Source organism: Rattus norvegicus, chromosome 1 (assembly GCF_036323735.1).
Source record: "Rattus norvegicus strain BN/NHsdMcwi chromosome 1, GRCr8, whole genome shotgun sequence".
NCBI lineage: Eukaryota > Metazoa > Chordata > Mammalia > Rodentia > Muridae > Rattus > Rattus norvegicus.
This window is the reverse complement of record NC_086019.1, coordinates 242,195,381-242,212,605: the sequence shown is the minus strand read 5'-3', so window position 1 is coordinate 242,212,605 and position 17,225 is coordinate 242,195,381. Positions and strand designations below refer to the sequence as shown.

Genomic DNA, 17,225 nt, shown 5'->3' with positions numbered 1-17,225 from the left:
TCTTTAGTCATAAGGGAAATGCAAATCAAAACAACCCTGAGATTCCACCTCACACTAGTTAAAATGGCTAAGATCAAAAACTCAGGTGACAGCAGATGCTGGTGAGGATGTGGAGAAAGAGGAACATTCCTCTATTGTTGGTGGTATTGCAGACTGATACAACCATTCTGGAAATCAGTCTGGAGGATCCTCAGAAAATTGGACATTGAACTACCTGAGGACCCAGCTATACCTCTCTTGCGCATATACCCAAAAGATGCCCCAATGTATAACAAAGACACATGCTCCACTATGTTCATCGCAGCCTTATTTATAATATCCAGAAGCTGGAAAGAACCCAGGTGCCCTTCAACAGAGGAATGGATACAGAAAATGTAGTACATCTACACAATGGAATACTACTCAGCTATCAAAAACAATGACTTTATGAAATTCATAGGCAACTGGAGGGAACTGGAAAATATCATCCTGAGTGAGGTAACCCAGTCACAAGAAAACACATGTTATGCACTCATTGATAAGTGGATATTAGCCCAAATGCTCGAATTACCCTAGATGCACAGAACACGTGAAACTCAAGAAGGATTACCAAAATGCGAATGCTTCATTCCTTCTTTAAAAAGGAACAAGAATACCCTTGGTAGAAATAGGGAGGCAAAGTTTAGAACAGAGGCTGAAGGAACACCCATTCAGAGCCTGCCCCACATGTGGCCCATACATATACAGCCACCAAACTATATAAATGGATGAAACAAAGAAGTGCAGGCTGACAGGAACCAGATGTAGATCTCTCCTGAGAATCACAGCCAGAATACAGCAAATACATAGGCGAATGCCATTATTAAACCACTGTACTGAGAATGTGACCCCCATTGAAAGAATCAGAGAAAGGACTGAAGAAAGCTTGAAGGGGTTTGAGACCCCATATGAACAACAATGCCAACCAACCAGAGCTTCCAGGGACTAAGCCACTAGCCAAAGACTATATATGGACTGACCCTGGACTCCAACTGCATATGTAACAATGAATAGCCTAGTAAGAGCACCAGTGGAAGTGGAAGCCCTTGGTTCTGCCAAGATTGAATCCCCAGTAAACATGATTGTTGAGGGAGGGCGGTAATGGGGGAAGGATGGGGAGGGGATCGCCCATATACAAGTGGAGGGGGATGTTTGCTGAGAAACCAGAAAAGGGAATAACAATTGAAATGTAAATAAGAAATACCCAAGTTAATAAAAATGGAGGAAAAAATTTAATGAATGTGTCTTTCATTTTCAAATATCAATAATGTCAACAGTTAACTTAGAGCATGATTACAATAATTATTCCATTGTACATACAACTACTCATCTATCGTTCCTTTTTATTTAATTTAAGATAAAAAAACAGCTGTTGCTGCCTTGTTTATTCAGAGATTATTTATGAAACTTATTTCAAATTGGCACTGGGAGTGGGAAGGAAACACAATAATTTTTAAGGAACTTGTGAACAGAGTAGTAGAAAGGGCTGGTTACTGGGCAATGATCTACCAACCCTGGAGCAGCTCTGATCATATTGCAACGTCATGGAGCTTGAATAAAAGAAGAATCGCAACAGAAATGCACATGATTACCATAGGTCATGTGGAAAGTTAATATATGGTCATACTCAACTATGATAAACTGGAGAAGTTTAGACATTTGAAGCAATTCAGGAAGGATTGCCTTCATAGTATCTCTTTACGTAAATGCTGGTCTGGATGTTTACAACTTGTCTTTTCCAAAACTAAACAGGGTGAAACAAAAGGCTCAACAAAAAAATGAAGTGCATTTTGTGTTCAGAAGCTACTTCTGGGCATACAGCTTGGTTGGACTGTGGTGGATAGACCCAATGTCACACTACTGGAAAAAAATGATTTCTCCCTTCTAAGCAGATATCAATTGCAAATAACTTATTGCTTTTAGTTGGAACTGTATGTCCACTTTCTCTTCTCAGTGCTAGAATTTTGATTTGGACAGAAATATTATTGATATTTTATTGTATGAAACTAATATTTAAAGAATTTCCATTGTATCATTCAGTGGTAGCACATATAATTTCAGTCCAAAGCCTCATACTAAGCTTAAACCTAACAACTCAGTTCCCCATGATTTTTAGTATTATTTATGTTCCCAATGAATTTTAAGTATTGTTTCTTGGAATCCACAAAGGATTGGTTCAAAAGAGATCCAGGTGATGGATTCCAAAGTCTCTGGAATGAATTTCATTCCCTACAAGAAATGTGTTGCTATTGGCAGATAGACAGACAGACAGACGGATAGATAGATAGATAGACAGACAGACAGACAGATTCTCTATATTTTAAATGATCTCTATATTATGATATTATGATACAAGTCTTGTATGAATATATATATATATTCCATCTATTTTCAATGCAAAGTTAGTCAAATATGAGGATGCATTATCCACAGGTATAAAGGGCTTATTTTACTATGAAATGGGAACTGGTTTGAATAAACATAGATTAAGAGAGAAAAGAACAGAAGCTGGAGTGAAAGCTCAGAAGTTAAGAGTATTGACTGGCTGTTCTTTCAGAGGTCTGGGTTCAATTCCCAGCACCCACATAGTAGCTCACAATTGCCTGTAGCTCCTTTTCCATGGGATCAGACTTTCTCACACATGTACAATGTACATAAAATAAAAATAAACAAATAAATATATAATTTTTCTTAAAAAAAGAAAAGGATAGATTCATGACCTCATAGATTTAAAAAAACTAACAAAGGAGTTAGGTATGTGGTGGGAAAAAAATAGCGTGTGTAGTGGGCCAAATGGTCACCTCCAAACTATGTCTGTTTCTTAACTCCAATAAGTTGTAAAACACTACATTTTGTAGCAAGAAAAGTATATCAGGGTAAGGATCTTGAGAGGAAGCACTTATTCTGAATAATTGGGATTGGTCCTGAGTGCATCGCTTACATAGCAAAAAGAGAGGTCAGCTTGAGATTAGGTTAAGAAACAGGGAGAAGGACGTGTCAAAATGGAGCCGAATCGGGCAGGAAAGATGGCTTGGCAGGTTAAGTTCCTGCCACGAAAACATGAGCACAAGAGTTTGGGATGTAATAACATACAATTCAAATAAAAGCCAGATAGGAGGGTGGGGTGTCCCCCAAGTAGCTCCAGTACTAGGAAGGTAGAGACAATAGCTCCCTAGACCAGGTTGGCTACCTAAACTAGCCACTATGGGGGAGTCTGAAAGCAACTGAACAATCCTGTGCCCCTGCATAAGGTGGAGATTATTCCAGTAAGACTCACAGTGTCACCCTCTGTCCTCCACATGCATGTACACAACCAAACATGCATCCACACACAGACAACCAAGCATTCATACAGGTCTGCACGGCACACACTCACGATGGAGCCATATGAAAACCACAGCCACAGAATAAATATTAGAGCCATCAGAAATGAAGTGAAGTAAAGAACAGCTCCACAACGACTCCAGAGGGAGTGTGGCCCCAACACACACTGCTTTCAATCTTCTCAACTCCAGGATTCTGAGAGAATGAATTTAAGTTTCCAGGTCCTTTGTTCCTACAGCCCTAGGAAACTAATTCTGCACACAAATTAGTTATAATTATATTTTGTGATAAGTGTCAAAAATGAATAGTACAGGATGCTGTAGGAGTACAGCATGGAAACTATGTTTTTATTGAGTGTAGTGAAATGGAAAATGAACAATATAATTACAGACTCAGTATATGGAAATTCTGATTACTAATCATGATGCTAAACATGGCGACACATTTGTATACATAAGCTCTAAGAAATAATCCTTAAAGTATTGAAGATAGATGGATGACAGGTGATTGACAGATTGATAGGGTAGGTAAGTAGGAAGGTAGGTAGGTAGGTAGGTAGGTAGGTAGGTAGGTAGGTAGGTAGGTAGGTGTGAAGAGGGCAGATCTGAAGCTTCTATGCCTTTTGTGAGGTATATATATTTCTACTATGGAAAGATAATTTGATATTATTTGAAAAAACTTTACTTCTTCACTTAAATGAAGTGTGGATGCATAATGCCTTTTAAACTATGCATGTATACGTATTGTTTCTGTATTGTATTTTCATACCTGCATAGTGTATTTTGACCATATTTACCTCTTGCCTTCTTTTATTCCCCTCCTTCTCCCGCTGGCTCCTTTCCTTTCTCCAAGAATCTTCCTTCTACTTTCAAGATTTTGTGACCCAGTGAATTCCATTAGGTTTGCTTACAGAGCATAGATGAGGGTTATCTACAGTACAATACGTACTTTACCAATGGCTACACCACTGACATTTTTTCCTCTTCTAGTAACCATTAATGGCTACAGATCCTTGGGGAAGAGTGGGAATTCATATGCCACTCATACTCCACAAGGTTGACAGATCCAATATCTGATGCTTTGAGTTAACAATATTGAACGCCTTTTTAAAAATCTAGATTGTAGTGGCTGGTAATGTTTTCATGTATCTAGTTCTATTTTATTATGTCACTGAAACTCTTTCCAAAACCCAAACAGAAAAAAGTGTAAACAAAAAGCTAACAAGTGTGTAAGGTGGAAAAAAATCCAAACTTACTTCCTCCCCAAAGCATAGAGCACGTTTCTAAGGAGAAGCCCTTGCTGAAGGACCTGAGATTGATCATCTATAGCAAGGAACAGTCTTTCCTTGATTTATTTCCAAGTTTATGGGATGGAAAATGTTCATGGCCATACAATAGTATCAATAATCTATTTGGGCTAGTCTCACAAGGTATTTAAAACTATTAAGTGTTTTTCTGGGCCTGGTGGCACAAGCATTTAATTCCAGCATTCAGAATAGAGAGGCAAATGGATCTCTGTGAGTTTGAAACCAGTCTGGTCTATTTGGCAAGATAATATCTCAAATGTATTTGGGTTTTTTTAAGGAAAACATTAACACACACAAACACACACCCACATACACACACACACACATATATATAATAAAACCTTATAAATATATATAATATATATAAAACCTATATATAAATATATATTTAAATATATGGTTTGACAAAATTATGAATAAATATCATATGTTGTTATAGCATAGATGTCATTAAATTGACTGTCAATGAAGAATGGAAAATACAAAATAGAGTAAGGTTGCAGTTTCCTGGGAAATAATGAAATAATATCACTTGAAAATGAGAAATCAAATAAGAGATGTTCATTGCAGATAATAAATATCTAATAGTCCAATAAGAAATCAGTGAGCAGAAAAGAAGAAAGGAGGAAGAAATAATAACTTAATATGGGTCATGTTAGGAAACCAAGAGATAGTATTTAAATATCATATGGATAACTCAAGGTCTTATGAACTAGAGATACTCACCTAGCAATAATAAACATAAGTAAAATATGCACTTTAGGTATATATAATGGAAATGAGAAAAAGTAATTTATATAACAAAAATCTCATTGAGTATATATAAGCATATGGTTATGTTGTATAAAAATATAAAATAATATGACCAACTAGGAATAAATTAATCATGTTTTTATGTATAAATAGGAGTAAATCCTCTATAAAAAATACTTTCCGACAGCTTAAAATAAGTTTCAGTATTAAATAGAGTAAGTAATTTATATAAATTTGGGATGGTTTTATTATGTGTGGCTGAAATTGTGTGTGTGTATGTGTGTGTGTGTGTGTGTGTGTGTATGTGTGTGTGTGTGTGTGTGTGTGTGTGTGTGTGTGTATGCATGCATGCGTCCAACTGTGCGTGGAGGCCAGATGCTAATATCAGGTGGATTTCACACCACTCTATTGCATAATTTTTGAGGCAAAATGTCTCACTAAAGCTGGAGTTCACTGAATGACAAGACTGCCTGACCAGTGTTCCTGAGGAAGTCTCCCATCTCTGCCCCCCCAATACTGAACATTCCAGCACATGTTGTCATACTCAAATCTTATACATGAGTTCCTGGGATGTGAACTTGTGTCTTCATACTTGCACAGCATACACTTCCTAACTGAGCTACCTCTTCCCGACCATAAATATTTTAAAAGAATACATTAAAGAAGTCAGGTGTTGTGGTACCTGTCTATAATCTTGGTACTCAGGAGGCTAGGGCAGGGGTATCATGAGTTCAAGTCTACCCTAGGCTATATTGTAAGAATCTATCTCAAGAGAATTGAAAAATGGAAAAGCAAAAAGAACATATAATAAAAAAGACACATGCTCCACTATGTTCATGGCAGCCTTATTTATAATAGCCAGAAGCTGGAAAGAACCCAGATGCCCTTCAACAGAGGAATGGATACAGAAAATGTGGTACATCTACACAATGGAATATTACTCAGCTATCAAAAACAATGGCTTTATGAAATTCGTAGGCAAATGGTTGGAACTGGAAAATATCATCCTGAGTGAGGTAACCCAATCACAGAAAAACACACATGGTATGCACTCACTGATAAGTGGATATTAGCCCAAATGCTTGAATTACCCTAGATGCATAGAACACATGAAACTCAAGACGGATGATCAAAATGTGAATGCTTCACTCCTTCTTTAAAAGGGGAACAAGAATACCAAAAAAAACATATAAAGGAATAAAACAAGATATAGGTATAGGTATAGATATAGATATAGATATAGATATAGATATAGATATAGATATAGATATAGATATAGATATAGATATAGATATAGATGATATAGATATAGAGATAGAGAGATAGAGATAGAGATAGAGATAGAGATAGAGATATAGATATGATATACACACATATATATCTCCTAGTTAGTTTTGTGTGTCAACTTGACACAAGCTGGAGTTATCACAGAGAAAGGAGCCTCCCTTGAGGAAATGCCTCCATGAGACCCAGTTGTAAGGCATTTTCTCAATTAGTAATCAATGGTGGGAGGGGCTCTTGTGGGTGGTACTATCCCTGGGCTGGTCGTCCTGGGTTCTATAAGAAAGCAAGCTGAGCAAGCCAGGGGAAGCAAGCCAGTAAGTGACATCTCTCCATGGCCTCTGCATCAGCTCCTGCTTCCTGGCCTGCATGAGTTCCAGTCCTGATTTCCTTTGGTGATGAACAGCAATGTGGAAGCGTAAGCGGAATAAACCCTTTCCTCCCCAACTTGCTTCTTGGTCATGATATTTTGTGCAGAAATAGAAATCCTAAAAATGAATATATATTATATATATACAATATATATTAAATTTTAAAACATAAAAAGTTACATTTTTTCTAGAATTCCTAGAAAACTAAGGGAAATGGCCTGAAAAGTCCTGAGGGCCAGGTTCCTTCTCACCTTATAAATTAGCTGAATAACTGAAGACTGTGGTGTTGTCTCCTATAGACGATATAACTGCAGTCCAGGCAAAAATACTCCCTGGAGCTTCTCAAACTTTCTATTTAAATTACCCCTAATCAAAGAAAACAGTGGAAGCCCTCCTTAAGCAAACCACCAAGTGAAGTGGAAATTTCTGATTTCTTTGGAAACTCAGTTATGTCATGTTTTTCTGGGGCAGACAGGTGAAAGAGCTTTGCTAAAGCAGAAACCTGAGAGCATACACTGTTTAGACAGAATATGAGTATGACGTCACAGACAGTGAGAGGAGACTCTGGCTTGGGTTCACCTTGTTCCACTTTTCTAGTCTTCACTAACAAGGCTTTGGCATTGGTTCACCTTACATGATGCTACTGATTTTTGCTCCTTGTGACTTGGTAAAGAGTAACTCGCCAAAGAACTTCTTGTGATATTCTGGCAGCTTCTTGCTGCTTCCACTGCTTTGGATGAGTTGCGATTTCTTCTGGATCAAACTGTTCTTGCTGATTCCTGAGTGGTGGCGGCCGAGTAGGCTGGACTGCTGGCAATGAAGATTGGAATAGCCCTATAGAATTATTTCTAAACAGGTCCATGACCACTGCTTCCTATTCACCTTTCTTTTCTACTACCCTTGTTGGGTGATGAAGAAGAGAGGATGAAGTGTTTAAGAACACGTATTAAAGTTTTTCTCAGGTTCCACTTAGCCATTCTTAGAATTACTACAGTGGTCAATACCTCTCATGTGTACATAAAATCTTTATGGTCACACAGTTTTTCTTCGGGAGAGAATCCAGTCCCAGAGCAATCTCCATGCCTCTCCTTGTCTTTTATTGCACCCTCTTCTTCAAGCAAAGCTTCTAATAAGGATACTCCCTCCCAGATGATGGTGGCCATTTAATAAAATGGTATTCGAACCCTTTTGTCTAAGTTTATTTTACAATAAATAGATGAGATTAAGCTTTTAAACAAGCTTAACAAATATCTCATCATGAGGGTTATCACCAGCTAATTTCAAACAGTGGCTAGCTGACTTTGGGTAACGCTCTTTTCTGTGGTACTCAAACAATTGCCTCTCTGCTTACCCAAAAGGTCAACATGAGCTGTAGAAATCCCACTCTTAACCCTTCCTGTACCCCGAACCCATATGACATGCCTGCTTCAGGCCACACAAATGGATACATAGCCCAAGATAGGGTAATAGTAGAGTCTGTGTTCATGGTTATTGGCCCGAGAGAGTATCTGACTCAGGCCAAGTCCTACACAGACAATTGGAGGAGAAACTGAGAGAAAAATTCTGTTTTCTCATTTGTTTTTAAGTTATTAGACTAAATCCCTCATAAATGCCAGTAGCCGTGATATATGCTGCAAAGTAAAGGTTACCTGATAACAGGAGAAAATGAGACCATCAGGCAGAGATGAGAGACAGGCAGATGGATTTGGTGACCTTCAAGCCCTCTGTTTGATTACCTGGTGTACATGCTCTCTCTATAGTGCTTCATGTGAGCTATGCTTTCTCTTTCCAGAAGCATCCTGGTTTTGCCTCAAGTAAATTGAACTGGATTTGTGTTTCTTACAAGGAAACAAACAAACAATCCTGAGCTGATTATCTTGTAGTAATCAGACGTTGACCACTGAAGTGTGCTCTCCCTCTTGATGACTATGCACATTCTCCATATACTCCCTTAGGTGCAGGTAGAGGTGAGGGTGACAAAGATGAGATGAGCAGTTAGCCACTATCACTTGTTGATAACTTAATGAGTATCAGACTTTACGTTAGGCACTCTTTCCATTAGCACCTTTAAAATCTTCACCATTCTATTCACATGCTAAAGATTGGTAAACTGAGCTTCTGAGAGATTCTGTAATGTACAATCAGAAAGCACATAAACAGTGTAGATAAAGTAGATCAAATCGTTTGCAATGGTTCTGTGGTTTTAGGCTGACTCTGGGGAGTTCAGTGGTTTTCTTCTGATATCCCTACAACTCCCAGGATGGGAGTCGCTATGAGTCAGGTTTGCACTTTAGCTGCAAAAACTGCAAAAAGAAATCTTATGTTCCCAGAAAATGTTCCAAATCTTTCCATGCTGATGATGTAAATTCAGGTAAAATGGAAAGAAAATTCGAATGGCCATTATTGTTCACAGTCCAACATTCTTTCCTTGTTTACAGGAACTATTGCGATTAAATATTAAAATCCTGAGGTATCATTATATTATTTAAAGTCAAGTTTTTACGACACCTACTTTTACAAAGATGAATCTCAAGAGAATGAAGGAATATTGGGCTAAGTGTTTTGGAGTTTCGCACCCCCACCCAGGCTGTACTGAGAGTAATCAAAGTGATTTTAAGCCAAAGAGATTGCACCACTCTAAAGAAACTGAAGAGATTCAAATGATTTATTAGACTTTATGCCCTATTCCTAACACCAGGTTAAGTGAAAGGAATGAGTGGAATGGAGGCAGCTGTCTTCAGACTCAGGGCGCATAAGCCTGCCTTGGTATATAATATACATTATGCTACGTTGTTTCTTCAGCATCCATGCTGCAGCCAGTAACTCAACAATAGCTTTATGCCAGCCCAGGGGGTAATAAATGGCAGGCCGTAGAATGTTTTATTCTGCATTAGTGCATTGCTTCAGCCAGCTAATGAGTCTGACTTCCCAGCCTGCCTCCTTTATTACCAAACATGAATTTATAGGCAGCATCTGTCCTCCAGAGCCTAGAGCGGTTCCTGTGGTCCCTATGGTGTGTTGTAGCCTGACAGTTCCATAGGTAACATACACAGGACTTTCAAAACTGGGAAGTTTTGTTGTGGAAGCTGTAGTGTGACACAGTGTGTCCTACCTTTTGTCCACACTGCAATGCTTGTAAATATTGCAATGGTCTGCTAAGAGGCCTCCGGCTTCTTTACACTATCAATATTGGAACCCCACTGGGACTCCTCTCCAATATCCTGTTTCTGTCCTACGTCATGGAGATCCCACAGTTGTGGATCTGTAGAACTGGCCTCTTCATGTACTCCAGTAGTTCATCAATGGGGTAGAGGATGAGGTGGGCCAATTCAAAGTCCCAGATCTGGGCCTGCAAGTTACCTGAGATGTTCAGTTTGCCAGCTCTCCTGCACCCACACCATCAGGACCGCTCATCAACAACCCCTGCAATATGCAGAGCCTGCTCTCTGAAGTGAGGGGCAGAACCATCTCTCATCCTCTCATGACCTCAGTGGGGCAAGCTCTCCCACCTAAGGAAGGTGGCAAGTGATAACGGAGGCGAGACCACCAGCCTGAGGGGAGAAAGGAAGCAGAGTAGGAGAGCAGGATTCAGTTGGCTGTGGTTATGGACAGAATGACCTCCAGACTGCTACAATGAGACGAATCTACATGATATTTCAGGGATAGGATACATACGGACTTTTTTAGGGGTCGGCTGTGGTATCAAGTGAGCAAAAAGGACTGATTGGTTATAGGACAGCACCTAATTATCATGTGGGCAGGAAGTCAGCATGGGATTTGTGTGCTGAGTTGTGCAACCTTGCAGAGAACTCTATACAATCACTCTTCAGACAAGGCCAGCTGCTTGTGTTCAGGAACATTCTCCAGAAAAAGACAGGCAGAGACCTGAAAGTATGGCTGAGAAAGGGAGTCCCTCATTTTGTGTTGAACTCAGAAAGCCATCGATCATAGGAACTGCTACCTTAACAACAAGGTTCCTCAACAAAGAGGAGGGCATGTTTTACTTGTCTGTGTGACTTGCAACAGGAAATAGTCAGGGTCAGCTTCCTGGCACTCAAGCCTTCGGTGCCTGTTCATCTGCAGTCTCCATGTCTAGAGCCATTTCTACTGAACTGCCCAGATGAGGTACAGGGCCTGTTTTCCCAAGTGCTACAGCAGGTGAGTGGCTAGGACAGCTCTCCTGTGCTCACAACCCCAGGGCCAGCTCTCCTGCCTCTCTTAGGCCTCAAAGGGCAAGGAGAGGGGGAGGGCATGTCATGACTTAACACACAAGTTGTGGGGCTAGCTCTCCCACACTCATACCCTCAGGGCTGGCTCGCTTGTGCCAATGCCATCAGAGTCATTCTATTGTGCTCCCCAGATGAGATGCAGAGCCGCCCTTTCTCCCAAGTGCTGTAGCAAGTGAGGGACAGGATTATTTCTCCTCCTCTCATGACCGTGTTGGGCCAGCTCTCCCTCCTGAGGGAGGTGGTAAGGGCAAGAGGGAGGAGAGGGGTTCTCTTTCTCCCTTACTGATGCCACCACACAGCAGACAAGAAGCAAGGCAGGCTTCCCCATGTTCATAACCTTGCCACCAGGGACAGCTCTATTCTGCTGCCCAGGTGAGCTACGCAACCTGCTCTGGCAAGTGCTACAGCTGGTGATGGGCAGGGGCAGCTCACTTGCTCTCCTGACCCCAGGGCCAGTTCTCCCTCCTGCCACAGGTGGCAGGGGCAAGAGGGGGAAAAGGTGTCTCTCCTTTTTCCATGCCATTGCACAGGATATGAGTGGCAAGGCCAGGACTCCCACGCGCATAACGTTGGGGACAACTCACCCACAACTCCAGCAAACAAGGGCCAGCTCTACTTTGCTTCCTGGATGATATTCTGGCCTGCTCTCTTGAGTACTACAGCTGGCAAGGGGCAGGATCAGCTCTCCTCTTCTCATAACCTCAGGGCCATCTCTCAGATCCAGGCGAGGGCTGAGGCCTGTTCTACACAGCCTATAGACATCAACATACCCCCAGGCAGCCCAGATCATGGATGTCTACCCACACTTGGTGCTTACAGACCCCTGCCACTGCAGTGCCATGGATCCAGATGTGACCCCTGAGACAGCACAGACCAGACCCCACCATGGTGCTAGTTGGCATCATCAGATACTCACATCAGCTATTCCTCACTACCCTTAAGTCTTCAGTTCTACCTCTCTCCATTGTGCCCACATCCTTCTGTTTCTCTTTCTCTTCCATTTCTCCACCAATTAATTGTTCCTCTGAGTGGTACGTTAGGGTCTCTGACTGTCAGGGGTCATCTCAGGAGTGGTCTTGGCAGTGCTATGCCTTGCTTGTGCATTATGGCACTGGGCAGGGGGCATCTTGGGCATGGTCTGCCCCTCCAGGATTACACAACACAAGATTGATCATCTCAGGCTAACTCCCTGACCAGACCCCATGACGCCAGGCTGGTGGTCATCTGGTGCTCATTCTTTATCAGGGCCTGACTATGTGGGCCCACACAGGAGTTGTCTATATCATGCTTGCTTGTTCCTGCGGCCCAAGGTCCTGGGTGTGGTACTTCTAGTCTCCTCTTGTCCAACAGGCTGCATAGTTCCAGAAAGGGTTTATCTCATCTAAAGCTGGCTCCCCACCCTCAGAGTCCATCCAGACTTATGCAGTGCAGGACTTGTGGTCATCTCAGGCAGACTTTTGGGGAATGTTAGGCTTCTAATCATTCAGATGTTCATAAGTCATAACACTAAGCTTAGATATATCATCTCTCCTCTACCATGTATTGATACACATGTGACAGAGAAGCCACTCCAGCAATGCCTCTATGGGCAGCTAAATAAAAATTTAATGGGGCTATTAGCATTGTGTAATCCTAAAAAAACCATCTTGATAGATCACATTCGTCCTCACTCAGAAATACATTTGTGATGTAACGTTCCTATCAGTTACTATGAATCTAGTATCTATCTGTCGTGTTGAGAGTAGTACCATGGGAGAAATAATGACAAATTGGGCAACCTTTCCTCAATGGCTTGCTAAAGTTCAAAGCAACAAGATCATTGCAACAGCTATAGTCTAAAGCGAACCATGTAGCTGTCATAAACAAAATGCCAGGTAGTGCTGAACAAACTCAAAAGAGGTTCACATTAAATATTATTGTTATTATTGGTTATTGATAATCATTGTATTATTGATGTGGAAAGGAGAGTAGATTGTAAAGGGAGCAGAGAGGAAGATTGGAGATTTGAAGATCATTGAGAAGAAAGGATAAAAAACAACCTGATGGACAAAAAGAAACAAAGTCACAGAATTCAGAAAACATGATCATTCAAAAGGGTGTGATAGAAAACTGCACACAAATTTGGTTGTGTCATACATGTACTAGTCAGGGTTTGTCAGCTACACTGGATCTTAAGAGGAGTGAGGAGTGGGCTTAGCTTAGAGATACAGTGTTCTTCACAACAATGGCTGTCAGGCCGTAGTAGCTGGCAAACTTTGTTATACTGACTAGAGTCTCATCCCCCTCAACTGGTTCCTTCAACAATCACATTATTTGACAGACTAAATGCTCTATTTCCAGGACTCCCTATCTTATTTCTATTGCCTGGATGCCTCAAGGGAACTGTGGAACAGTTCTACATCTTATTTCATTTGTGGTTTTTAACAGACTTTTATTTCATTGTATATTACTTGAGACCTGATCTAATTGCATGGCCCAGGATGCCCTCCACCTTGTGCCAGCCTCCTGCCTGTTGAAGGCTAATTTTACATATATGTCATGCCATGCCTGGATTGAGTCATTTTTATTTTTCAACGCCAGTTGTATCTTTGAAAATAAGGACAGTTCCGCTTTGGACATAGCTACATTTGTCTCTCTTGGGAAGCAACTCATCACACAAACACAATGATCGCTCCCATTTTAGAGACTTGAAAGGCAAAGCCATACCTTTATAGATCAGCGATGCGTTTAGATCTAGGTGTGTCTAAGTCCAAAGTCAGAGCTTTAGCTGTGAATCCGTGCTGAGACCTTGACGAGTTCATCCCTTGATCCTTCAAAGGATAGCACTTTGCTATTGGTTCAGTGTCCCTACCTTTACCTCGACACATGACTGACATTTACTCGACTACATAAAAAAGAAAAGTCTAACTGCAGACAAACTCGTTTCTTCTTCTGTACAAACAAGCTGCAGTGTGTCCCTGCTCCCACACTGTAAAATATTATACTTTTAGTTTGGGACTTTTCCAAACTTGAAATGCTGCCTCTATTTTTCCCAAGTCAAATAATGACTGCCTTGTTCCTAATAAAAACCAGAGCGACAGAATTATGCTTGCTTCTGGTTTTTATTAAACGGTATCAGAAAACACTGGAGTATGTTAGGCCGTGGTGCGAGATAATGTATGTGTGAACAGTGATGAAAACATAACCGTGGGAAATAAGTATAGAGAGAATTTGTGGATTTACTCATTCCTCATGTACTAGAGCAGTTGTCTACGTGATGTTAGAGCTGAATTGAACATATTTGGTTTGGTGTATTCCCTCAGTCACTGAAACTAGAGTGAACTCCAATCCTGAAGCAAAGCTTTGCTTTTGGAAACCAAATGCCTTTTATTAAGTCATGCTCTCAGCTTTAAAAAAAAAGCGAGCTACTTAAAGTGAATTATAATTCCAAATATTTACTATATAAAAAGTATTGGGATTCAAAATGCCAAGACTCAGACACACATAATAAAAAGCACAGAGGCAACGACTCAACCACACGGTTCAAGTGAGAGTTGCTCAAGGAAGTATGGTTAGCAATTCAGGGGGGAAAGAATATTAAATTATTAATCTTTAATGTTTAATTATTATTAAATTATCTGAAAAGTGAGAAAAACGATAAGGAATTGTCATTGCACTATACTCCAGAATCGAGACACACACAGGAAATATTTGCCAATGATAAATAGAATTATTCTAGCAAAAGTGTGGAAGCAGCGGGTAAGAAGTGAGCCTCCAGCTCTGCCCCCAGACCCTGTGAGAGAGAGACCCAACCGCCTGGTCAGGTGGGCACTCCTGAGGCTGCAGAGCGGAAGAGACCACCAACACTGCTCACCCCTGCCCACATCCCTGGCCCAAGAGGAAACTGTATAAGGCCTCTGGGCTCCCGTGGGGGAGGGCTCAGGAGCGGCAGGACCCCTGCCTGAGACACCGCTGGAACCTGAAGGAAACAGACCGGATAAACAGTTCTCTGCACCCAAATCGCGGGGGAGGGAGAGCTGAACCTTCAGAGAGGCAGACAAGCCTGGGAAACCAGAAGAGACTGCTCTCTGCACACACATCTCGGACGCCAGAGGAAAAAGCCAAAGACCATCTGGAACCCTGGTGCACTGAAGCTCCCGGAAACGGCGGCACAAGTCTTCCTGGTTGCTGCCGCTGCAGAGAGCCCATGAGCAGCACCCCACGAGTGAACTTGAGCCTCGGGACGACAGGTAAGACCAACTTTTCTGCTGCAAGAAAGCTGCCTGGTGAACTCAAGACACAGGCCCACAGGAACAGCTGAAGACCTGTAGAGAGGAAAAACCACACGCCGGAAAGCAGAACACTCTGTCCCCATAACTGACTGAAAGAAAGGAAAACAGGTCTACAGCACTCCTGACACACAGGCTTATAGGACAGTCTAGCCACTGTCAGAAATAGCAGAACAAAGTAACACTAGAGATAATCTGATGGCGAGAGGCAAGCGCAGGAACCCAAGCAACAGAAACCAAGACTACATGGCACCATCGGAGCCCAATTCTCCCATCAAAACAAACATGGAATATCCAAACACACCAGAAAAGCAAGATCTAGTTTCAAAATCATTTTTGATCATGATGCTGGAGGACTTCAAGAAAGACGTGAAGAACTCCCTTAGAGAACAAGTAGAAGCCTACAGAGAGGAATCGCAAAAATGCCTGAAAGAATCGCAAAAATCCCTGAAAGAATTCCAGGAAAACATAAATAAGCAAATAGAAGCCCATAGAGAGGAGACACAAAAATCCCTGAAAGAATTCCAGGAAAACATAAATAAACAAGTAGAAGCACATAGAGAGGAGACAAAAAAATCCCTGAAAGAATTCCAGGAAAACACAAACAAACAGTTGAAGGAATTAAAAATGGAAATAGAAGCAATCAAGAAAGAACACATGGAAACAACCCTGGATATAGAAAACCAAAAGAAGAGACAAGGAGCTGTGGATACAAGCTTCACCAACAGAATACAAGAGATGGAAGAGAGAATCTCAGGAGCAGAAGATTCCATAGAAATCATTGACTCAACTGTCAAAGATAATGTAAAGTGGAAAAAGCTACTGGTCCAAAACATACAGGAAATCCAGGACTCAATGAGAAGATCAAACCTAAGGATAATAGGTATAGAAGAGAGTGAAGACTCCCAGCTCAAAGGACCAGTAAATATCTTCAACAAAATCATAGAAGAAAACTTCCCTAACCTAAAAAAAGAGATACCCATAGACATACAAGAAGCCTACAGAACTCCAAATAGATTGGACCAGAAAAGAAACACCTCCCGTCACATAATTGTCAAAACACCAAATGCACAAAATAAAGAAAGAATATTAAAAGCAGTAAGGGAAAAAGGTCAAGTAACATATAAAGGGAGACCTATCAGAATCACACCAGACTTCTCGCCAGAAACTATGAAGGCCAGAAGATCCTGGACTGATGTCATACAGACCCTAAGAGAACACAAATGCCAGCCCAGGTTACTGTATCCAGCAAAACTCTCAATTAACATTGATGGAGAAACCAAGATATTCCATGACAAAACCAAATTTACACAATATCTTTCTACAAATCCAGCCCTACAAACGATAATAAGTGGTAAAGCCCAACATAAGGAGGCAAGCTATACCCTAGAAGAAGCAAGAAACTAATCGTCTTGGCAACAAAACAAAGAGAATGAAAGCACACAAACATAACCTCACATCCAAATATGAATATAACGGGAAGCAATAACCACTATTCCTTAATATCTCTCAATATCAATGGCCTTAACTCCCCAATAAAAAGACATAGATTAACAAACTGGATACGCAACGAGGACCCTGCATTCTGCTGCCTACAGGAAACACACCTCAGAGACAAAGACAGACACTACCTCAGAGTGAAAGGCTGGAAAACAACTTTCCAAGCAAATGGTTA

The 17,225-nt window shown here is 41.0% G+C and overlaps 1 non-coding gene across 1 annotated transcript; it reads right to left on the bottom strand.

Annotated features, from left to right (window-relative positions):
* Positions 1-12,745: 12,745 nt before the first annotated feature.
* Positions 12,746-12,875, bottom strand: LOC120100445 (small nucleolar RNA SNORA17). Its single transcript, XR_005500198.1, has one exon. It is a non-coding gene; the product is annotated as a small nucleolar RNA SNORA17 (small nucleolar RNA).
* Between the last annotated feature and the right edge of the window lie 4,350 nt (positions 12,876-17,225).